General features: G+C 41.5%; 1 protein-coding gene across 1 annotated transcript in view; it reads left to right on the top strand.

Annotated features, from left to right (window-relative positions):
* Window positions 1-26,185, top strand: part of Chrna7 (cholinergic receptor nicotinic alpha 7 subunit) — a 119,095-nt gene that overhangs the window by 60,575 nt on the left and 32,335 nt on the right. The window lies entirely within an intron of this gene.

Genomic DNA, 26,185 nt, shown 5'->3' with positions numbered 1-26,185 from the left:
TCCACTTGCATTTGTTGCATTTGCATGTAAATTCAGGTTGTCTTACCTGCTGCCAGAAGTGCCTCATCCAAAGGACTGCACTACTACTGCATAAGAGTGTCCTCCATTTACAGGAATGTAAAGCTGTCTTAAAACAGTACCATTGCTATCTGAATGGGAGCCATTACAATCCACAACAGAAGGTGCCAGACAGTGTATGCGCTGGAGACGACTGTTTAGACCTAGGTTCTCATCTGACTTGTTCCCCGTTGTGTGATAGGTATCTGTTGCATTTTGACTGATTTCCCGCAGAGCATGCTTCTCACAGAAACATGTGCACAGGGTGAGGAAGATCTCTAAGGGTTGGGTAAGATGAATGGATGGTAGTCACGTTTTTATCTTGGGGGCAAAAATAACGTATTCGTTTGTAATTTAAGTCAATGTGATTTGCAGACCATGTGACCAAAAAGCAAATTTCTAGGCAGGTCTAAGTTCTAGAAGCAGTTAAGTTCCTTGTCCCAGCTATGTGGCTCAATAAGTGGACTTTGAACAGCTCGAATATTCTAAACAGAATGGCAGTGTGATAGCGTGCAAAGGGGTGGGATCCTAAAGATCCTTGCACCTTTGCTTCTGCCATGGTAAAGAGAGGAATCCAGGCATCCCTAAGTCAAGACACCGACCATCCGCCACTGCCCAGCGGTCCCTCAGAGAATTGCCTGAGCAGCTGATGTGTTCCACTTGTATGTGCTACTTCCAGGAGCCTGGACAGTTCAGTTTCTTGTATTCACAAAGTTTATTGCTTTCTGCCCTTCCCTTGAATGACTGTAATGTGCCACTAGAAGAAAACCACCTCCTCATATGCTGCCACCGTCTGCTTCTCAAAGGAAGTTTAGATAACTGAGCTTGTGGGATGTCCATTGTCAGAATGAGTGGTCCCTCTTTGAGTGGGAGAAGCAGCTGAGGTTTGGGTCATCCATTTCTTGGAGACTACACTGAGACTCCAGGTCTGATGTGGAACAGCACCATCTTTTAAGGCCCTGCTTAATCCGCAGACATTTGTGTGCTTATCTTCTAGAGAACAGGTGACCGGGCTGGAGGTGTAACCAGGCTTCTTCTGGATCTTCCTGTTAGGATTGTGTGTGTATGGGGGTGGGGTGGGGCTCTTGCTATATAGTGACAGTTAGCCTAGAACCTGTGACTTCCTGCCTTCACTTTTTAAATGCTGGGATTACAAGCATGCAACACCACATCTAACCCTTTAGTTGACTCTTCTGGGCCTGTCTCTAAATAAATCACATCTCTAGGTACTAGGGTTTAGAATTTCGAAGTAAAAATGTGTGGAAAAACAATCTAGGGTTTGTAAAAGCAAAAATTCTATAATGCATGCAGCATACCTGATGGGGCCCTCTGCAAAAGGAGGATATCAATGCCAACATTCAGTGGCAGATGTGTGTTTATAGGTGGGAGGATGATGATGTTATCTGTCAATCAAAACTGTTTCACAGTTCCTGATGAGTTCTTTCTGAAAGTAGGAGTATTTTTTTCAATGTAGTAGAATTTCAATAATGAGGCAATGAGAGATGGTTTTATGGCTATGCGCAAGACTGTGAACTCTAAAACATGAGGTGTCTGGTGATCCCAATCTTCTGGCTAATGGAGAGTTACTAATTAGCCTATGGAATTAATTTCAAGGATCACAGATGGAGCAGCTTCTACCTGACGTAGAGCACCAGGCTCTAGGAGTGAGTCCCCATGAAACACAAGCCATGGTCTAGAATTCTGCTTGAATTCTTTGGCAGCTTTGAACACTTTGGCAGCTCCCCTGTTCTTTTCTCCATGTGCCTGTTGGTCATAGCTTCAGTGTCCCTTGTGGGACTCAATTTCTTTAGTTTTGCTAAGCAGTTAATATTCTTGTTTGAATCTGAAATATCTAACACAGGCTCTTATTTTGAAAGCTTGCTCGACAGTTGGTGATGCTGTTATGGGAAATTCTGGAAAGTTTGAGAAGTGAACCTAGCTGGAAGAAGTATGTCGCTGGGAGGGACTCCTTCGGGGTACAGTGTCTTTTGTCACTTCCTGTCTACTGCCTTTGCTTACTGGTCCTCTGTAACACGAACAACTGCCATCTACCAGAAACTCCCAAAGCCATAATGTTCTGTTCAGTCTCATAGGCCTAAACAGCAATGAATTGAACCTTCTGAGACTATGAGCCAAAACAACAACAACAACAGCAACAAACAGCTCTTTTCTTAAGTTGTTTCTGTCATGTCTTTTAGCCACTCCAACACAAAAGTCATTCACGTAGTGGGACATAAAAGTTCCATGATGAATGAGCTGCCAGCTCTCTGATTTTTATTCCCACACAAGGCAGAATTTTGTTTAATCCAGCTGTAGACTTGTGCCATTTATTGCTACAAAACAATCTACCTCAAAGTGAGCATCTTGAAAAATCTCAGAATCTTCATCTGTTTGTCTTTGTGATGCTTTGACCTGACTAGACCCATCTGCTTAGATGTCTGTCCCATGTAACATCAGCAGCTTTGGCTGAGAGACATAGCCTGGATAGCCAGCAGGGATGACAGACCAAGCCTAAGCTGAAGACCATGCCACCTTGGTGTTATTCCTCTGTCCTTTATCACAGGTGTAGGTGTCCCACCTTGATTACTGGGAGTACTCTCAGGCTAAGTGGGGACTGCCGTGCATCTAAGGCTGACCAGATAAATTCCCGATGAGCCACTCATTCCATCCCACTGCTGACAGCAAGCGGACTCAGCCTCTTCTTGTCCTTTTGCCACCAAATCTTCAGTAAAACTTACAGAGTTTGGCCCTTTTCCTTTTCTTGATGTGTGGTAACTATTCTCCTGGTTCACCATTGGCCGCTCTCCCTGCAGGCTCAGGAGAGGTGGACTAATTTCATCTCCCGTGATTGTTCTCCGCAAACTGTTCTTCTGCCTTCACATGTGTAATGTGGCATGTGTGCCACTCTCAATACATACATAGATATAGACACTATAAAAAAAAAGAAGAGCGAAAGAGAAATAAAGGAAAGAAATCACATGAGTAACCCCGAAAAAGCAATCATGAGAGAGCCGAAAAAGTCAACACCAGAGATAGCAAACACAGGCTTGTCTTCAGTAAAACATCCACCTTTTGGTGTTTTATAGTGGGGGATTTTTGAGAGAGGTAAGTTTAATACTTTCCCTCTGTTTCAGGCACTAGGAGTATTATGGTGTTCCCATAGACATACGGTGGTCCATCCATGCATGGGTGAAGGTGTGGGGGCTGTTCCCAAAGAAGCAGGTTAAATGCCGTCGTTCTTGGAGCTTACATTGGGGCATCTGAAGATGCCTCACAACCATGGCTAAGTTTGGTTCTAGTTTGGTGTCGGAGTCCAGGTGTATAACACTATGGTTTTGAGATCGTGTTTCCATGCTTTAGGAGACTGGACCCTGCAGAGCAGCTAGCTCTCTCTGTGTGTGCCATTTCTAGGATGGGCTGATGCATTTTCTTGATGGATGGGAACCAGTGATGTGCTGCCAGCCAACTGGACTGTTTTGAGGAGAAGATGGGCATTAATAAGAGTTCTGCCTGATGCTGATTCATTTCTACATCACTTTATGCTGCATTGTTTGGAGCCGTCAGTTCAAGGATTTTTCTGAACACAACCTAGCACAAAATAAGTAGCAGTTATAGATGGCTCGTCACAGTTTTCCCTCTTTGGATAGAGTTACATGCCTTTCTGGTGTCAGTAAGTCATCTTACAAAGGAGAATTCTGTATTGTGGCATAGGGGTGGCACTTGCCCCATGCAGCAGCAGACAACTGTCCCAGCCTCCCTAGTAATCGTTCTTTATTTTTTTTAAATGCCTGGTAGGAGAACATTTTAGTGATAGTGGAAACATTTAATGAATATATTTAAAGATGTGTTTGTCATCTCTGTCTTGGGGACCAATACTGGTGGTCAGGAATCTCTTTCATAGGCTGTGCATAGCTATGTTTGCTCATCTGTAGGCAAGTATCTTTCTTTCCGTGTCCCTGTGACCCCTTGGTTGATGGCAAACCTATGGAGATGACTGGGTGCTCCAGCCTGTCAAGGTTCCTGATGGAGCTAACAGTTGGCACACCATTGAAACAGAAGGTTTCCCCTGTGGAGGGTCTGAGGTTCTCCTTAAATGAGCTCAAGATTGGAATGTCAGTGCATGTAGTTTCTTTGGGGAGTGGTACCAAGAGGTGCTGGGTAGGAGGGGGATGTGATGGAAAAGAATGATGAAAAGCAAACAGCACTATGGCAACTGGGTCCTGCCCACTAGGAAGAGGTGTGTGGTCATCTCACATTGTTCCGGGGAAGCTGGGGCTGAGGTTTGTACAAAGCTGCCAGCTCCCTGGAACCTTTGGCTGGCTTGCTCTGTGCATGGAGTAGAAGGCCTCTGCAGAGGCCACTGTCAGGACCTTGTCAATGTTTTTCTCCAGACTCTACCCTAAAGGTCCAGCCCCTCATCCCCCACTATGGCTATAGATCTAAATTCGGCCTCTAGTATGGAGCCCAGCAGCAGAGCGAGGCATTGTATGTGGTAAGGAGGCTTCTTAGGGTGTGCAATAGATTGGGTGTTCTCCGCTATGCCAAGTAGAAGGGCGGTCACAGAGAGAACCGAAAGCCTAGGTCTGTATCTTAGTAGGTGGTTTTTGTTCCACCATGGACTGGAGTGCATACACAGAGGTCCCGCACAGGTTTGTAAGTGAAGTGCGGTTTCAAGGAGTGTCCACTTAGTGTTATGAGAATTAACATTTCTCAAACTATGGTGGTATTTAAAAATAGAACTGAGGTTGACCCATTAGTGCACAAAGCCCTACAGTCAGGGGTGGGCTCTGGTAGGCTTGAGGGCGTGTTGCAGAAATTAACCGGACAGTTCTAGGATGCAGCTGAAATCTCCAGAAAAATAGTTTTGCCACTGTGACTTTTGAGAAGGAGGAGTTAGCATTTTCAGTATTCTCAAATATTCCCATCTAATAGGGGATGTGTTTTTCTAAACTGTGGGTGGGAAGCAGTGGCCTGTTTTACAGAAGGGAGGAGAGCTAGCCAGTCTATGTTAACATCATCCAGAAGTCCCACCATAGCTTCCCCTGGCTGCTGATGGTGTTTTGTTTTTCATTTGTTGATGCATTTCATCAAAACTGAATGAAGACCCTACACACCACCACCATACATTGTGTGATGAACTGAGATGCAGCCTTGTCAGACCAGATCAAGTCCCTGTCCCACGGAGAATGGTGGAGAGCACGCGACAGATTGTAGGTGCACCCAGAAAAATAGCAGAGAAGGAGACAGTGGGACTAGAGTCAGAGACAAGGTAGAGAGTTTCATGGGATAGTAGGTTCTGTGGTGTCAGGGAGGGGAGAGACAGAGCAGTAGGGTAAAGGCCTGTGCAGAGGGCTTGTGAGAGAAGGGACACGTAAGGAGGCTGAGACACCCCGGGTCCACTCAGCTCGATTTGGTGTGTCCCCTGCACCAGTTTCCTGTCTGCTTCTGTAGGAAACTATGCCTGTCGCTATCTGAATACTTTAACTCTGGAAGTTGTGGAAAACTAATAGCAAAGTCAGTCTAGTCCATGGGAAAGCAGATGGATAGATTCTGTCTCGTGGTGATTTCTTCTTTCTGAGTGGCTGTGCATGTGTCTCCTTTCGGGGTACACTTCAGAATTGGTTTTAATGCCCTGCTGTTCCCTTGTCAATGAATGACTTAAATGTTATCGTTGATAAATGTCCCATTTATATTTATACAAGTACCATCATTTACATTTTTTATCTATTTTTATGGCCCTGAGACAAGAATATGTCCCTGAATCCATTCTAAAAATAGAAGGGACCTATGTGGTCAAAAGAATTGGGTGGTAAGATAAAATCAGCAGCTGGAGAGAGAGCTAGGGACAGGAATGAGGGACACTGATAGCAAAGTACATGTGTGTAGCCCGTGGGAAAGTGGGTGGGTCCTGTCTGGTGGGTGAATATGGGTCAGAGTCCCACTCCGTGAGTGGAATGGGAGAGGCTGTATTTTTTCATGGAGTTTCTATTTCTGTTAATTGGAGCCGTGATTCTGTTAGTTTGAGTAATTTTCTTTTTTGTTAACTGTGCTAAAGGTCTATTGATCTTGTTTATCTTCTCAACAAAGCAGCTCTTAGATTTATTGGTTCTTTGTATTGTTTTCTTTGGTTTTCCTTCATCAATTTCTGCTACTATTTTTACTTCCTCCTGTCTACCTGAGTTGGGATTGTTTTGTTTTTGTCTTTCCACATTCTTGTGTCATATCATTAAGTCAGTATGTGTTCTCTCTGTCTGGTTCTTAATGTGGGAGCTTAAATCTATCACTTTTGCTATTGGGGCTATCCTATTCCCAAAGGTTTTGTTGTGTTTTCTTTTCATTTAACTGCAGGATTTTTTTTAATTTCTTTCTCATTTTTTTGACTAAGTCATCATTTAGTAGTATATTGATCTTCTATGAGTTCATGTTGTTCCTGGAGAGTCTTCTGCTGTTGGTTTTAACAGCCTTCTGTGTTGTTGTGAGATAGAGTGCACAGAGTTACTTATTTTCATTTTTACTATTTTTGAGATTTGTTTTGCGTACAAGGATGTGGTCTGCTTTGGAGAAATTTCCATAAGTTACTTAGTAAAATACATGTTCTCTGTTCCCCGTCTCCAAGCCTAGTCCGAGTTGAATTGCAGTTCCTATTCACTGGTCCAACCTTCTGGAATTTTGAGGTCCTGGACTTTTGTGCTCTCCTCAATCTCTAGACCTAGCTCAAGTTAACAGTTTGCATAGTTGTGCAGCCTTAGGAGTGTCATAGATGCTGCCATCTCTCACTAGCCTCACATTCTCAGACATAGCTGTCCTGGTTACCACTGAATTTGGATCATGTTACCTCATCCCTCCAGTCACAAATCAACCCTGAGTAGTTGAAATACTGTTCTACCAACTCTTTATGCTTGCTCTTTCTAAAATCAACCAAATTTGAGCAGCAACACAAATAAAACCAAACTCCTACTCAACAGAGGCGGGATAGAATCTGCCATCAAACACTTAAGTAAAAAAACAAAAAAAAAATAAGGCCACATGCCAACATTCCATTGCAAAAACCACAAACGTTGTGATGGGCCAAGACAATATGGGCTCCCAAACCTACCAGTCCCATAGGAATGTGCTCCAGTGAGAACGACTTGGAGGAATCTCAGGTCATAGAATTTAAAAGAATAATCATAAAAGTGATCAAATAATTCAAGGAATTTAAAGACTACATGAACAAATACCTCAAAAAGAGGACACAGAGCTATAGTCCTAAATACGAGGGGGGGGGTAAAGAAGAGGGAATGAGGATGAGGAGAAAAAAGAGAGGGAGGAGGAAGAAAAGAAAAAGGAGGAAGAGGAGAAGGTGAGTAAGCTTTCAAGGGGCAGTAAAACCACTGCCAGCGTTGAGCCCACTCTTCTGCGAGAGTGGCTCTTATACTTAATGGGGACTGAGTTCTCCTAGCCTAAACTCTTAAAAGTCCAGTCTGGAGAGTGAGGGGATAACTCAGTAGATACAGTTGCATCATATGAGGACCTATGTGAGAAAGTCTGTGTGTAGTAGCATGTACTTGTAATCTCAGCACCAGAGAGCAGAGACAGGCAGATCCCTGACTGCTCTGGCAAGCCAGCCTCACCTACTTTCCAAGTTTTATGTCAGCGAGAGACTTTGTCTTTCAAAAATGGTGGGTGGTACCAAAGGAACAACATGAGTTGTTCTCTGGTCTCTACATGTATATGGACATACATACACACACACACACACACACACACACACACACACACATACACACACACATACACACACACAAGCATGCACAGTCCCTCCTTTTCCTATTGCTAATATTATTATCATATTGTTACAATGTCAACTAAACTAAATTTCAATGTGAGTTTTGACAAAGACAAATATCTAAACATAACTTCAAAGATCATCAGACCATTTGAGCCAAATATGAGTGACCATAGCCTGGGAACACAGGCTTAGATTATCCCAAAGCTTATGTTCCAGGGCAGAAACAATTTGACAAGGTTTTTACAGTCATAGAACAAAGCAAAGTTATAAATCAAGGCATTTTAAAAAATACATTAGTGGGAGTATTAGATGGGTGGGTTAACATAAAATAGGGAGATTCTGTCCTAGGCCTCTGGCTTTATCTGACAGCATTCCTAGCCTCTTGGTTGACTGGAAGCTAAGAATCTGTTCATACATTCCAATTAATTTAATGTTAGATAAATAATGTTGGTTTAAATGTTAGATAAAAGATGTTAGCCCAGTTATAGAGGAGGGCCGTAAATGTCCATTAAAAGGACTATAAAGGTAGCCCAGTAGAATTTGGCTCTGAATTTGGGGCATTCCAAACTCTCTGCACAGTCATGGAAATTCTAGTTGTTTAACCAGCCTTGCTGAAGATTCATTGGAAGGTGGTGGTCTTTTGAGAAACTTTCATTCACCATAGCACACAGACAATCAGCAAACATTAGTAAAGAGACCACTGAGTCATAGTTAAATCTGAATGCCTGACATATTTTTAAGTGCAAATATTAACTTAGAGCTGTAGGTCAGCAAGAGATTAGGAATAACAGAAGTAACGGTGGAAGTTTACAGACAAGCTTTTCTGGTGTGTGTATGATAGACAGGTCCTAGTTAGATGTGCAAGTGAGAAATGCACAGCTTAGTAGGTGTGTTGAGGCTGGAGTAGCAGTGAGAGGAGCCGAGGCAGTGCTGTGCCATCCAGACTGTTAGATGTTAAAGAGCAACAAAAATGCAGGAAGAAAAGTGAAGTGACCACAGAAGTAAGCAAAGGTGATTGGTTTTGTTGTTATTGTTGTTTTTGTTTTGGGTGGTGCTGGTGATGGATCCAGGGCTTTCCTCAGTCTGGGCCCCTGCTCCATCCCTGAGCTTTGCCCTGGCTCTGAGGGTGACTTTAAGCTAAAACCATCTGACAGTCAACTGGTACAGAAAGCTTTTCCGATCTCCTCTGTGGCTGAAGGCACAAGCCTTTGGGAGCCGGCTCACCAGATCCCTTTCCAGTGAAATTTTAGTGCCTGCCAAGAAGCCAAGGTAGGTCACTTGGAGCTGCATAAACAAACATTCCAACTGTTTCCTTCTCTCATCTGTAAACTCCCTTGTTCTTCCATGGGGCCCTTTTCTTCCCCTTGCAGCTTGCTGAACCACCCCTCATCTTGGGTTATTTGGAAAGTCACAATTTCCTGTGTGCTCATGCATTCATGAATAAAAATCCGTTTGCTACTGCTAATCTGCCTTTGTTACTTCAGTCCACAGGGCCTCCAAACCTGAACCTCAAGGGAATGGGAAAGTTTCCTTTCTCCCAACTTTAGAGGGAATATGGCAAAAGGTCGAATAATAGGAAAGCAGCAATTAGTTAAAAGTCACTAACCATAAAGAAACCTAAATAATTTTCCCTTAGACAGACTTGGGCCATAAAACCAGTCAACGTCAAACTACCAGATATAAATAAACCAAAGGTAGATTTTAATCAAGATTACCATATGATTGAAAATAGAGGCATTTGAAAGTCTTGTCTGTAAGATATTATAAAAGAAAACTGGATTTACAATAAAAGAATACTGACAAACATGGATTAAAGACAAAGTGCATGAGAAGACATGGTAGCTATTTCATGCTGCTTAAAGTAAATTCTGTTGAGAAAACATAGTGACACAGGCATGTGGCTTCAAAGGCCAAGCAGTGAATATTAATTCATCACCTAGGTGAAACCGGTGATGTTGTTAGATAAGACAATTAAAATATATGAAGAGGGATCTGTACCCAAAGGATAAAAGTTATTTTAAGCAGGCTTGAAACGCTTAAAAACAAAAAGCAGTATTTACTTTCAAATCACACTAAGATGAGATAACAACGCTCACCATTAGCTAAGTGCTGTTCACAGGAACACGCATGGCAAACACAGCCTACATCTGGTTAGATGGAGCCACATCTTAGACAGGGGTGACGTGTCTTAGATGTATGTTTGTATTCCTGACTCAGTCATATATTGAAATCTCAACCCCCAAGTGACTGGTATCAGGGTGCGAAGTTTGGGAGGCAACGGGGCCATTGGGTGGGGCCCTCATAAATGGCATCAGGCCCTCTATGAGAAGAGATATGTAGGACTAGGCTTCCTCGGCTCTCTGGCAGATGTAGTAAGGAGACATGCCTCTGCAAACCACAGAGTGGGTCCTTCTAGTGCTGGGCCTGCTAGTTCCTTCCTGTTTTATTCTCAGCTTTCAGAGCTGCCGGAGGTAAACCTTTGTTTCTAAGTTTCAGCTCTTTAAACCCGATGTCATGACCCTGATCCAGTTACCTAACTGAATGCAGATAGACATTATGAAAAGCTGGCAACAGTTAAGGGTTTCTGAACAACTAAAAATTAATTGAAACTTCAAATGCACAGCGAATCTATGTCACTTCTTCACTGCAGCCTGTCTCAGAACACAGCACACACTGTACAGCTTCAGTGCAGCCTGTCTCAGAACACAGCACACACTGTACAGCTTCACTGCAGCTTGGATTAGAACACACAGCACACACTGTACGGCTTCACTGCAGCCTGTCTCAGAACACAGCACACACTGTACAACTTCACTGCAGCCTATCTCAGAACACAGCACACACTGTACAGCTTCACTGCAGCCTGTCTCAGAACACAGCACACACTGTACGGCTTCACTGCAGCCTGGATTAAAACACACAGTATACACTGTACAGCTTCACTGCAGCCTGTCTCAGAACACAGCACACACTGTACGGCTTCACTGCAGCCTGGATTAAAACACACAGTATACACTGTACAGCTTCACTGCAGCCTGGATTAGAACACACAGCATACACTGTACAGCTTCACTGCAGCCTGGATTAGAACACACAGTATACACTGTACAGCATCACTGCAGCCTGGATTAGAACACACAGCACACACTGTACAGCTTCACTGCAGCCTGGATTAGAACACAGCACACACTGTACAGTGTCACTGCAGCCTGGCTCAGAACACAGCACACAGACGCTGCATATGCTGACATATCAGCTGGTGTTGATGGGGTCATGCCTAAAACATCAGCTTAGATTCAAGACCATTGTGTTTGTCATCTGTGGATTTTTAAAACCACACAATTTTTCTACTCTTATAGAAACAGCACCTTTAACAGGCTTAGTATTGTCCTACTGTCATTTCTTAGCATGTATCAAAATAGTATTCTTTTGAATTATATTGTGTTAGGATGGATGTTTTTTTTAAATTACTGTTTGAGTTGCTGACTTGGGCTTATAAAACAAAATATTAGATGAATTTTGGCCAAGGATTAGGATGGAATTTCCAAAATTTCTGAGGTGACTCTAAACATTCTTCTGCTAGTGTTGTGAGGTGGCATTTTTGTGAGGTGGCATTCTCAACATTTATGATTATAAAATCAAAATATCAATCAACTGAAAATTCTCTTTGGCATGTAGTACTGAATGTTCTGCCAAGGTTTAATAATTAATATTTTAATTAAATAATTAAAATAGAAATAGATGAATGTAAGTTTTATTAGTATGCCAATATATTTTCATCTGTAATGAAAAACTGTAAATAGCTGTTTTACAATACATTTTTAGTGGTGGACATACTTGTAATACCAATCCCTGGACTGGAGAAGTAGGGGTTTCAGGAGTTCAAGGCCACACTCAGCTAGATAGTGAGTTCAAGGATGGCTTGGGTGAAGGGGAAGCCTAGCCCAAAACCTTGTTTTGTAAGGCGTGTCCCCCTTGGTTTAAAGGCGTGGCCCCCTTGGTCTAAAGGCGTGTCCCTCTTGGGCGTGTCCCCCTTAGGCTAATATTGACTTATAAAATCTTGCGGGCCTGTGGCCCGCTCTCTTTGTTTTCCTGCCCTCCTCGCTGGAACCTTGGATTTGTAAGTTCCCTTTCCTTTCCTTTATTAAAACTGAATTATATATATTAAAGCTTGTCTGGTGAATCATAACTGCCGATCAACCACGCACCTACATTTTGGCGTCCAACTCGGGCATTTGGGAGCCTTCAGCTCCAGTTCCCACACTGCGTGGCAAGGATTCGGCCTTGGGCTCTTGATTGCTTCAGAGCAGTTTCCCAGACTAGCCTGTCCCAGCCCCGCTTGTACGGAGCAAAGGACGTGTGTGTGACTCGGTTTGGCCGAGCGGTTATTGCCCTAGCGACCTACTGGCAGGGAACGGTCATTTCAGGTAAAATTTCTTTTGATTAAAAAAAAAAAAAAAAAATGTCTGACCATATCACCGTTGAAAGCTTCTGCAGTCTATTTAATTGTACTATGGTAGAAATATTACAGGATACATATGATATTCCCATAACTTGGATGTTTATAGGGCTTGCAATTTTTCTCGTATTTGGTTTCTCCCTTACATGGTTTGAAAATAGAAAAATGATAAAGTCCTTACAGAATGAAACCAGGATTCTTAGGTCAGAGGTTGAATGCTTAAGAAAGGGCACAACTGTTTTGAGTAACAACTTTAAGTCGGTCGAGGTATTTGCAAAAACAATTCAGACGGACTCCAAGAAAGAGTTTGAAGGTCTCAAGGAAGGGAATAAGGCTTTGTCTGATATGACTCGGTCAAATGAGCAAAATTTAGAAAAACTACAGTCTGATATTAAGGAGAGACTCATTGCTGCGGAGGAGAGAACAGCTGATTTGGATCGTAAACTTCAGTCCCTGTCTGAAACATTATCAGAGAGAATTAAAACTGCTGAATGTGAAAATCGGACTTTGTCTAAAGGATATGACAGATTGGCTGACAGATTGTCAATACAAGAAGGCACAATTCAGGCCATGAAAATTCTATCCAAGGATGAGACACTAACTCTACTGGACAAACTTCATGTTTTGGAATCCTCCATGAAGGCCTTGGAGCATAATTCTGGACAGGAGATCCAGGCCTTACAAAAGGCAATAGTAAGCAGATTAGAAAAGATTGAGGAAATTATAGAACAGGAGCAAACGGTACAAAGGCGAAATTTAACTCCGTCAATGAGTAAAACTCTCCGGGATAATTTCCATAAAGTTCTACCTGCCTTTCCAATAGTAACGTCAGAAAAGGTGACTGGTTCCAAAAACCCTAAAGTCATCAAGGAATATACATGGGAACCCGTCCGTATGAATGATCTCAAAGAAATTAAACAAGCCATTATGAACTTTGGGCTACATTCGTCCTTTGTTAGAGAGATGCTCAAAACTTGGTCTATAAGCAATAAGGCAACGCCCCATGATTGGGTACAATTAGTATCAGCTGTTCTAGAGAGTGGGTCACAATTAAATTGGAAATGCATGTTCAGACAAGAGGCTAAACTTTTAGAACAGCAGGAAAGAGCAAAGGGAATTGAGATCTCCCTAGATCAAATTCTAGGTGAAGGACTTTTCTCCGATCCTCTGGAACAAGCGAATTATGATGAACACACCTTATCCATATGTACTACAGCAGCTTTAAAGGCTTGGGACAGGGTTCAAGACCCAGGACAGAGACTGGAATCATATATCAGAGTTAAACAGGGTCAGAGAGAACCCTTTAGTGATTTTTTACAAAGGCTAACTAAAGCTGTACAGATAGGGATATCTGACCCAGAAGCAAGACGTATAATAATTGAATCTTTGGCTTATGAGAATGCCAATGTGGAGTGTAAAAGGATCCTGGGGCCTTTAAAGATGAGATCAGCGCCCTTGGACGAATGGGTCTTACATACAATGAATGTTGAATCATTTGACTATGGCACTGAAGCATGGGTCGAAGAAGCAATTTCTAATGCAAAAAGGAGACATCAAGTTACCAAATGTTTTAACTGTGGCAAGATGGGACATATTAAAAGGAATTGCAGACAACGGATTTTCAGAAATAATAATAATAATAATAATAATAATAATAATAACAATAATAACAATAATAATAATAATAATAATGCCTCTTCTAGAAATAACAGACGTAGGAGGACTCAGCCTTCAGGTATATGTAGGAGATGTGGAAAAGGCAGACACTGGACAAATGAGTGCAGGTCAACAAGAGATAGACAAGGCAACCTGTTGCCACTGGGAAACTCAATGGGGGGCCTCTCGCAGGCCCCCATGGCGAATGTGGTCCAGTCATTTCCAGTTACTGCCGAGAACATGCCTCGTCAAGAAAATTAGAAAGCCCCATGCCTGCTGTTAAAAGCAAAAATGGCCTGAAAGATGAGTTACGTGTATTTTGGCAGACTTTTATAAATGAACAAAGACCAAAGTTAAGAGTATGTGTAAATGGCGTTTTTATTACTGGCCTACTGGACACAGGTGCGGATGTAAGTATCATTACTCCAGAATCTTGGCATCCGTATTGGCCTCTTCAGGATGTAAATGTTCAGTTCCTGGGAATTGGAACCCTATCTCAAGTAAAGCAGAGCACGAGATGGGTTGAATGCATAGGGCCAGAAGGACAAATAGGAAAATTAAGGCCATATGTAGCCAATATTGCAGTGAACTTATGGGGCCGTGACTTGTTGCAGCAATGGAATACCCAAATTAACATTCCTGCTGCTTCTAGAGCCTATATCACCGAGGGAAATATTAAAAGATATTACAGAAGGCAGAAACCGGCTGTTCGGGCTGTACAAGAATGCAAAGCAATTGATGGCCCTTCAGAGATACGAACAGCACTGCCTCTAAAATGGTTGACTGAGAAACCAATATGGACAAAGCAATGGCCATTAGCTGAGGAAAAGTTGCAGGCTTTAGAACAGCTGGTACAAGAGCAATTAGATGCTCGACATATAGAAGAATCTACCAGCCCTTGGAATTCTCCTGTATTTGTTGTTAAGAAAAAATCTGGTAAGTGGAGAATGGTGACAGATCTCAGGGCTATCAATAAGGTTATTCAACCTATGGGCTCTCTGCAATCTGGAATTCCTCTGCCATCTTTATTACCAAAAGGATGGCCTCTCATAGTAATTGATTTAAAGGATTGTTTCTTCACTATACCTTTACAAGAAAAGGACAGAGAAAAGTTTGCCTTCACAGTGCCTACTTATAATAACTCTCAACCTACAAGGAGATACCAGTGGACCGTCCTCCCACAGGGCATGTTGAACTCTCCCACCCTGTGCCAATATTTTGTAAATCAACCATTGCAAATAATACGCAAGCAATTTCCCAAGTCGATAATTTATCATTACATGGATGATATTCTGTTATCTGATTCAAACATGGCTACTTTAGAAAGACTGTTTGAAGAAGTAAAAATACTTTTACCTAAATGGGGATTGCAGATTGCTCCTGAAAAAATTCAGAGAGGAGATTCTGTTAATTATCTAGGTTATAAAATAGGTTTGCAAAAAATTAAGACACAAAAAGCACAAATTAGGAGAGATCGGTTACGGACTCTCAATGACTTTCAAAGGTTGTTAGGAGACATTTCCAGCTTACGACCAGCTGTTGGCATAACACCTGATATGATAATTCATTTAAATAAAACCTTGGATGGTGAAAAAGACTTAAACAGTCCCAGAGAATTAACAGCTGAAGCAGAAAAGGAGCTGAGAATGATTGAAGAGAAATTACAAGAGACACATGTGGACAGGGTGAATCCAGAGCTCAGTTGTATTCTCGTCATATTGCCTTCCAAAATTTCTCCTACAGGAATTTTAATGCAGAGAGATGATATTATCTTAGAATGGATCTTTTTACCACATAAACCAAGTAAGAAAATAAAACTTATGTGGAAAAAGTCTCTGAATTAATTATAAAAGGCAAATTGAGACTTCGTCAACTAGCAGGCATAGACCCAGCAGAAATTATAGTTCCTTTCACTGCTGATGAACTAAAAAAGTTGTGGGAAGATAACGAACCATGGCAAAGAGCTTGCGCTAATTTTTTGGGAGAAATCAATAACAACTATCCGAAAAGCAAGAGGCTTAACTTTATAAAGAGAACTTCTTGGATTCTCCCTCGAATCATCCGTGATGCTCCGATAACTGGAGCACGTACATTTTATACTGATGCTAATAAATCAGGGAAAGCAGGTTACAAATCAGAAGATTTGAGTAAGGTGGAACAAAGCCCTTATGATTCTGTCCAGAAGGCAGAATTATATGCCATTCTTATGGTGGTAAGGGATTTTAAAGAACCGCTTAATATAGTTACTGATTCACAATATGCAGAAAGAGTAATCTTACATATTGAAACTGCTGAATTTATACCTGATGATACAGAACTAACCTCATTGTTTATCCAGGTACAAGACATGATCAGGAACAGGCTTTGCCCTATGTATATAACACACATCAGATCCCATACGGGTCTGCCAGGTCCTCTAGCAAAAGGTAATGCAGAAATTGATCAATTGTTGATTGGTAGTGTGCTGCAGGCCTCTGAATTTCATAAAAAACATCATGTCAATAGCAAAGGCTTGAAGAAAGAGTTTTCTATTACATGGCAACAAGCTAAGGAAATTGTAAAGAAATGCCCTACTTGCTCTTTTTATAACCAAACACCACTGCCTGCAGGGGCTAATCCAAAGGGCACTCAAAGGAATGAAATCTGGCAGATGGATGTGTTTCACTTTGCAGAATTTGGCAAATTAAAATATGTACACCACACCATTGACACTTATTCAGGTTTTCAATGGGCAACTGCTTTAAGCTCAGAAAAAGCTGATTCAGTAATCACTCATTTATTAGAAGTTATGGCCATCATGGGTATACCTACACAAATAAAGACGGATAATGGTCCAGCTTATGTCTCTAGGAAAATGAAACAGTTTTTTGCTTATTACAATATTAAGCATGTTACAGGTATACCATACAATCCTACAGGTCAAGCAGTCATAGAAAGATCAAATAGAACTATAAAGGATATGTTAAACAAACAGAAAGGGGTGGAAAATACCCCTAGAAATAGGTTACATAGTGCTTTATTAACCTTGAATTTTCTCAACGCTAATGAGAAGGGGACAACGGCTGCAGAAAGACATTGGATAATGGAAAAGTCTGCTGAATTAAATCAACCAGTTTATTTCAAGGATGTGCTGACCTCGCAGTGGAAGCCAGGAGATGTGCTGCGTTGGGGAAGGGGTTTTGCTCTTGTCTCCACAGGAGAGGAAAAATTGTGGATACCGTCAAAATTAATAAAGGTTCGGTTTGAAGAGAAGAAGCCCCTTGGAAAAGAAAAATAATTCATTCACAAGGATGATGATCATACTGATGGTAAGAAAAGCATATAGGTTGGGAGCAGGGTTCTTTTCTTATCTCCACAGGAAACCACTCATCTTCAAAGAACTTAAGGGACCCTGGATATTTAAATACTGATGCATGGACACTAGTTACAACCTAATATGGATCAACACAGAACCCGAATATGTTTAGTAAGTATAAAACATTTTTTTACATATATACTGTGCCTTTATTTATATGTATATAGAGCTGGTTTTGGAGTTGGACTATGGCTCAGTCCTTCTTCAATTCCAAGCCTGTTTATAAGGGATATCTCAGAGTTTCTGTCTCAGGTCAGGAGCCATGAAATGGGACAGAATAATAATAATAATAATAATAATAATAATAATAATAATGATAATGATGATGATGATGATGATGATACTTGATAAACTTTCTTTGCCTTTCCTCATATCTGTCTGTCTTTATTATACCTTCCATCGAATATATATGTCTGTATATGTCTTTGTAGATAATGTTTACCTTTCCTGTAACAAACAACAAATTTTCCTTCAGTAATCTTTGAAGTTTCCAGGATGAAGATGGGGCCCCACAACATCAATTTCACCTGGCTACTATGACGTCATGTTTTTTAATAGCGCTAAAATTAGACCTTTTTTTGGTTTTTTTTTTGGTACCAACTACACAAGACAGTTTCAAATGGTGTACAATTTTGACAACACTCTGGCCGGACCTCCTCAAAACACTCAGAGGCTAGTTACAATTTCCTCGACAAAATGTTATTCTGGGAATTTTACCATCATTTGCTTTCATGGAACCCCCTGAGAAGAACGTCGCCCCCATGTCAGCTAGAAGCAATCTTAGAGGACGACGCCCCCTCTCCCAACAGAGTTTGCCCTCTGGTTTAGGGACATCATTTGGTAGATGGTATAGGGTTGAGGGGATGGGGGAGGTATTATATGGACTCAGGGGTGTTTAAAAAAAAAGGGGGGGGATTACCTGGTTTGATGGGATGATTGGTATTTGTGAATTATTGTTATTAGAAAATTGCATTGGTGTTGATTCTTGTATATTGAACATTGTATATGAATATGCTTCTACCTCTATTGTATGAGAGTATGCTTCTACCTCTGTTTAAAACAATTGTTATATTGAGATATTTATCATATTGCAATGTACATTTCTACCTCTGATATTATTTGTATAATGACATTGTTTACGTTTGGGGATATTGTCCTCATTTATTGCACAGTTGTTTTTCAGGTTTTTTAGATACATAGAAATTATATTTAGTATAGATAGTATAATCTTCGACCTCTTTGAAGAGCTGTAGAACATGGCCTTTAATCTAACCTAGAGTTTGGTACTTATGAGACACAATCACTCCTGGCAACACCACTCTACTCCCGAGAGAATGTTGAGCACCAAAGACACTCCACTGGGAGCTTGTCTTCTTCTTGGCAGAAGTGGCCTTTAGGCAAAGAAAAAGCCCATACCTCGACCACTGACAGAGTTTCAGAGTATCCGTAAATGGATAAAAACAGGATTGTCTTATCTTGCCAAGACAGGGTTGGACAGTTCTACAAAAAGTTCCTTGCCTTTGAAAAATGTTATGTCAGTTGTGTTAGGCCTTAGCCAAAGTTGGTTGCCTCAACATTGCAAAACGAAACTTTGGGTGACTGCCCAGGTAGTTAGTTGTCTCTGTCATTTGTTGCACATTTTGGAAGTTTCTTGTTTGTACTTCCTGGTTGCTTAAGTAATATTACTTCCCTTCTCAGATCTTTGATGGGGTTGAAGATTAGATAATTGTAGTTACCCTCTACATTATTTAGACTCCTTGAAATAGAATACTTAGTAAAACTTTTGTTATATGTTTCTTCTTAATATTGTTTGTAATTTTATATTTATTATTTGTTCCTATTGAATATAGTTGTATTTGGTTTGGTTCTGTCTTATTTAGACAAAAGGGGGAGATGAAGGGGAAGCCTAGCCCAAAACCTTGTTTTGTAAGGCGTGTCCCCCTTGGTTTAAAGGCGTGGCCCCCTTGGTCTAAAGGCGTGTCCCTCTTAGGCGTGTCCCCCTTAGGCTAATATTGACTTATAAAATCTTGCGGGCCTGTGGCCCGCTCTCTTTGTTTTCCTGCCCTCCTCGCTGGAACCTTGGATTTGTAAGTTCCCTTTCCTTTCCTTTATTAAAACTGAATTATATATATTAAAGCTTGTCTGGTGAATCATAACTGCCGATCAACCACGCACCTACACTTGGGCTATATGAGCATACAATAAAATTCTTTATGATTTTTGATTCAGTAAATGTTTGATATGCCTCTCTACCCAAGTTATGTAAAACTGTTGGAGGAGTCACAAGTGGAAAATGTTTTAGAGGCTGTGATTTGAGCCAACTAGAGTTTGGTTTTCTGCATAGCGGCTCCAAAGCAATGTCAGTCATGTAACGGCCAGTTTTACCTGTGTGTTTGACTGGGCTGAGGATGCCTAGGTGTGTCTGTTTCCAGAGATGGTGGGGAAGTGGATGGGGGTTGGAGAGGAAGGATGGCTCTGCATGTGAATGGCACTTGATAGGCTGTGGCTGATGGAATGAAGGACAGAAGAACAGAGGATCCACAGATGCATAGGAGGAGTGATGTCACTGCCGGTCTCTGGAGCATCAGTTGGACTGCAGATCCACCAGCCTTTGAATGTTGGCTCACCAGAGACCCTCAAAAGATCTTCCAGGCCTCAGCTTCAGACTGAGGAAGCATCGTTAGTACTATTAGTACATCATTAGTACCTGCTATTCTGAGGCCTCAGTTTTGATTGAGTATCTGTTGGTTTCCCCCAGCTTACAGAACTATCTACCCTCTGATCATGTAAACCGACTTTTTAAGTCCCATATTCATGATTTATTCTTTTGGTTGTGTCTGCTGGAGGTCTCCGAATAGCATAGGTAATAGCTACATTCCCATGTTTACCTCTGTGACGGAGTCCCAAGCCAGAGCACCAAGAGAGTTAAAAAAATAAGAGATTTCAATATTATGAGTATGAACCAATGATGTTATTACTTCTACGTGATTACTCAACTGATGAACTTGGACTGCTATGAGACTCAAGCATGGATGAGTTAACAGCTGAAGTAGCTATTGAAGAATGCTCAATGAATTGAGGTGGAATATGCCTTCCTTACATTAGTGCTGATAACCGTAAAATATGGAGTGGGAGAATCTGGTGTACATTCTCATTTTAGGAGGCTACAAAGTGGGGACTCAATAGAGGGAAATAGCTCAAGAGTGGATTGTACTTCTTCTCCACACCCCACTCCTGCCTCCAGCGTGTGCTGGGAAACAAATGGACGCTGCAGCAGGATTGCTGCATGGGGATCTGAGGATCAAGGTTCTAGAACTACCAGGTACCAGGTAGAACACACGCACCAAGGCCCATCCGCAGTCATTGTATACCAAGTAAGTTAAGAGGAGAGCCCAGATTGGCTTTGGCAATCTTGGCGTGCTCCAGAATTCTTTTTTTTAAATTGTTTTATTGAGCTATATATTTTTCTCCACTCCCCTTCCTTCCTCCCCTCACCCCATCTACCCTCTTCTGTGACTCCCATGCTCCAAATTTATTTAGGAGATCTTGTCTTTTCTCCTTCCTATGTAGATCCATATATGTCTCTATTAGGGTCCTCTTTGTTGTCTAGGTTCTCTTGGGTTGTGGACTGTAGGTTGGTTTTTCTTTGTTTTATGCCTAAAACCCACTTATGAGTGAGTGCATATTAGATTTGTCTTTCTGGGTCTGAGTTACCTTACTCAATATGGTTTTTCTCTAGATTCATCCTTTTGCCTGCAAATGTCAAGATTGTTATTATTTTTTAACACTGAGTAGTAAATACTCCATTATATAAAGGTACCACATTTTCCTTATCCATTTTTCAATTGAAGGCCATCTAGCTTGTTTCCAGGTTCTGGTTATTACGAATAATGCTGCTATGAACATAATGAACATATGTCCTTGTGGTACGATTGAGCATTCTTTGGGTATATACCCAAAAGTGATATTGCTGGGTCTTAAGGTAGATTGTTTCCCAATTTTCTGAGAAATCGCCGTACTATTTTCAAAGACGTTGTACAAGTTTGCACTCCCACCAGCAATGCAGGAGTGTTCCCCTTACCCCACATCCTCTCCATCAGTATTTTTGATCATGGCCATTGTGACAACTGAAAGGAATCTCAGAGTTATTTTTATTTGCATTTCTTTGATGGTTAAGGATGTTGAACATTTCCTTGAATGTCTTTCAGCCACTTAAGATTCATCTGTTGAGAGTTCTCTGTTTAGGTCTATACCCCATTTTTTATTGGATTATTTGGTATTTTGATGTCTAGTTTCTTGAGTTCTTTGTATATTTTGCAGCTCAATCCTCTGTCTGATGTGGGGTTGGTGAAGAGCTCCCATTCTGTCAGTTACCGTTTTGTCTTGTTGACCATGTCCTTTGCCTTACAGAAACGTCTCAGTTTTGCCTGGTCCTTTGTACCTCGTCTCATCCTGTTTTAAGGAGCCTACAACTCTTTGTGACTTCTGCCTCCCTTTCTCTTATCTCTGAGAAGCTCCTGAATGTTTAACAACTGGAGTTTGGTCTGTGTGTTACCGGGTCTGAAATGGCAGGTATGGAATGTGGAGTTTGGTCGTCTCCCACCTGAGAGTGGTTCCCCTGGATTCAACTGTGCGAGACTCGGCCCCGCTGAGCATGAATATCAGCTTGCATCCCTTTAATTAGGTGGAAGCCAGGAAGAATTGGGTGGCTGAAAGCTGTGAGTTTCAGCCCATGCACTAACCTCAATTATAGTCTTGTCTCCCTCCTGCTGTCCCCAGAAAACCAAATGAGTGATGAATAGTGCTCTCCCCACAGGGCTTGTGGAGAAGGAGCAGGGCCCATCTTAATGCTTCTGTCTTGCGCTGGCTGTGCTGCTCCTTTCTCCCATGGATTCATGGATCCTCGACTCTAATGAGTCACTGCAGGATTCCATGCACATCTTCAGTTAATAGGAGAGGTGTGTTGTGCCTCTGACAGTCCTTTTGATGTTCTTAGGAAGGAGAACAAGCTGTAGACTCTACTTGCGGCTGACACTTCTTACACTGTTAACCAATCCTGTACTTTCTGTCCACTGTCATTTGGCCTACTGTATACCTGTTGCCCTCTGACTTTGAAGGTGGTGCTTCCTGTCCTGTCATTAGGTGTTGTCATTCTCTGTATGGTGACTTTGTTAGCCCCAGTTGTCAGTGATCTTCTGATTTAGGTGTAAAACCAAGAGAATGTCAGAGGTCGAACATAAGGGCTTAGGGGTCATGGGAAGTATGAATTGTTTAATTCCCGAGCCTTTTTGTATAAGAAGCAAAGTTTCATTTTACGTATCTTCCTTCAGTTCATCTACTTGGTCCATTCTATGTGGTTATGATAAAAGCATTCCTCAGTCCTCAGAAATGCTTTTCACATTTTCATACACTATCGTTTTAATGGTATCATTAAACATAAACATTAATATTCCATTGAGTTGTATACCAATTCTCAATTGTTGGGTGCTTGGTAAGTATAAAACTTTAAAAATCTTGAAGTAATTATAGATTGTAAGAAATTGGGGGAAAGGTACGAAGAATCACATCTACTTTTTTCTCAATAATAATGTGGTTTTAAAGATTTCTATTTGTTTTCTTTTTAATTGTGTGTACGTGTGTGTTTATGTGGGTTTATGCATGTGCTCCTGGAGGCCAGAAGAGGTTGTTGGATTCCCTGGAACTGGAGTTATAGGTGGTTGTGAGTCACCCATGATGCTGGTAATCAAACGTGGGTCCCCTGCGAGGACACTGTGCACTCAACCTCAGAGCCATCTTTCTAGCCCCTCAATGATAACATTTATTTAACTTAAATACTATATCAAACCCAAGAAATGGATACTGTTACAACTCACAGGGCTATTCAGATTTCCTGGATTTATATTCAGGGATTTCTTTCATTTTCTTTTTGTTGGTTTGAGACAGGGTCTTGCTATATAATCCCAATGAGCTTGGAACTTACCGCATGTACTCATCTGTCCCCAAACGTGCATCAACCCTCCTGCCTCTGTTCTGGGGTTGTATGTGTGTGCCCCCTTGCCTGGCTTACATACATTTGTCTGTGTACAACTCTAGGCATTGCCATCACATATGTGACCCATGTCACTGTCATTCTCCCGACCCTGCAAAGATCTGTCATTCTTTTCTTATAATTGCAGCCACAAGACCCTGCCCTCACCCTGTGAGGCACCAATCAGCTCTGCCCCTGTGACTGTGGCATTTCAGGGATCTTGTACACTTGGACTCAGGCAGTTCTCCGTCTTCTGAGATTGACTGAGTAGAGGTCCATAGTGTTGGTGGATTATAGTTTGTTTAAACATTTTTGGGGGGAGATTCACAGTTTCTATTACAGCTGTAGCTACTAGGAAGACTCTTACACAGACTCTGTGTGTGTGTGTGTGTGTGTGTGTGTGTGTGTGTGTGTGCGCGCGCGCGTGTGCGCGTGCACGCGCGCGTGCGCGTATGAACATAAAGTTCCATGTCTCTGGACACATAAGCACTTGGCAGGCTATGCAGCAGCTAGATGGCTCCTTTCTAAAGCAGCTGTTCCATGTGCCTTTCCATAGAAAACATAAGTGGGGGTGGAGGTGGGGGTTCTCTGCCTCCTGCCTGGGGCTTGTTCTCTCTGTTTTCCTTTTAGCCATTGTGAAGGGTGTGGAGGAGTTGTATGTCTCACTGTGTTTTGTTTTGCTTTCCTCCAGTGGCTAATGATGGTGTGTGTTGTCCATAGATCTGCCTGATCTCTGTCTTGTCTATGGTTTATTTTCTAATTGAATTACTGGGAATTTTGTTTTAAAGTTAATTTTTACATATTCGAGGTATAAGTCTTTTGTTGTGTGTGTGAGATGCTGTCTTCTGGTGGTTCATCTTTTCATTCTTAGCAGGCTCTTTCATGGAATAAAAGTGTTGTGTTTTGTTTGGTTTTAGTAAAAGTCTAGTATACTAAGCTTTGCTGGGCTGTGGTTTTGGTGTCATGCTTTAAAAATCTTCACCTAACTCTAAGCTCCAAAGATTCACACCTAAGTTTATCCCCCCTCCAAAAAGAAACCCTTTATAGTTAGAGGCTTGACATTTGAGTCTGTTGTCCGTAATGTCGTTACAGAAATGAGTGCAGTTCCAAGCAGTGTTTATCTGTTTACCGGTGGGTTTACACTAGCTCCATAAGATAAAAGTCTGCACTTCTCTAACGTGCTTCACACTTTTGCAGAAATCAGCCGAGCATGGCTATTGGCTCTGTTCTTGGATTTTCAGTTCAGCTCTTCCTGGCAATGCCTATGTCTTTCCTTTCACTAAGACTACAGGTTTGTGTTTGCTTTGGTTCCTCAATAAAACTTAGTACCATGTGATGGTTAGCCTTGGTTGTCAACTTGACTGTGTCTGGAATTAACTAAAACCCAAATGACTGGGCACATCTGTGAGGGATACTTTTTTTTTTTTTTAATGAAATCATTTGAAGTGAGAAGACCCACTTCTAATCTGGGTCTTTGAGGTGGGAAGATAAACCTTTAATCTGGACAAAACCTTCTGCTGGCAGCCTGTATAAAAAGACATGGAAGAAGGAAGTTGTCTCTCTCCTCTTGCTTGCCTTCACTCCCATTCTTAAGTCCGTTCCTTCATTGGCTTTAGAACTTACTTCTTAGGGCTTCCAGCATAGACAGAAGACCAGCTAAGACATTGAGCCTCATGGACTGAACAACTACTAGACTCTTGGACCTTCCATTTATAGACAGCCATTGTTGGACCAGCTGGACCACATTCTAATAAACTATTATGTGTCTTTGTGTATATAACTTTTTTTTTCAGCACAAGTCCTGTTTATCAAAATTGAGTCTTCACGCTTAAGTAGCAAGCAGTTCACCAACTGAACTCTCTCCCTAGTTCCTATTGTGATGGCATTTTAGTTTTATTCAGTTGTTTTTTGTGGGTTTTTTTTTTTGAGTTTCCCAGCTGTTATCTCTTTGGGTTATGGATTACAAATTAGTATTTCATTTCCACAGGTGTGAAAACTTTTCTGTTATCTTCCTATAACTCACATTTTGTTCGAGTCCATCGTGAACAGATACCACACTTTGATATGACACTTCTTTTAAATTTACTGAGGTCTGTCTTGTGGCTCAGGATATGTCTGTCTTGTTCAGCACTTAAAGGTGCTGACAAAAAAAACTTTCTTGTTTTTGGTAGTCAGCTTGGTAAATTCAAATTAAATCCCGTTGGTGGATAGTTGTCAGTGTCCCTGTGCATCCCCGCTGCTTAGTTGTCTTGACATCTCTTACTAAGAGACGTGTTGACGCCTGCAAACATAGGGTAGGTTTTACAGCTTCCTTATTTGCAAACACAGTTTTGATAGCTGTGTCTTCTTGATGGATTGAGCTTTTATCACTGGGTAGATTTACATCTGTCTCTCACAATTTTCTTTGCTCTACGGTCTATTTTGTTGGTGGCCTGTAGTCATCTTTGCTTTATATGTATTGTATTTCACTGCTTCGTCTTCCAGGCCTTCCTATGGGTTAGCCTAATTTTTTTTAAGAAAAAAATAAGATTGTGTTTATATAATGTTTTGAAAGTATCTGATTACCTGTCCTAGGGTGGTTTTGAGTATTATCTGTTACATATAGATCAAGTTTTGCGGTATAATGGTATTTATATTCTTCTACTGGTTCAGACATAAAAACATTATCATCTTCTTTATTTTCTGTTTTCAAGAACTTCCTTGGGGCACTTTCCCCCAAAGTGATTTCTCTGGTTATCAGCTCACTTAGTCTCGGCATCTTTTCATTATTCCTGAGCAGTGTCTCCAAGGCCAGTGTCCTGTGCTGTCAGCCGTAGGCTCTCAGCACTCGGGCACTTTATGCACCTCCTTTGGTCTCTG

The sequence above is a fragment of the Arvicola amphibius genome, chromosome 12 (assembly GCF_903992535.2).
Source record: "Arvicola amphibius chromosome 12, mArvAmp1.2, whole genome shotgun sequence".
NCBI classification, from domain to species: Eukaryota; Metazoa; Chordata; class Mammalia; order Rodentia; family Cricetidae; genus Arvicola; species Arvicola amphibius.
The sequence above is the reverse complement of the archived record's forward strand: the minus strand, read 5'-3'. Positions and strand labels throughout refer to the sequence as shown.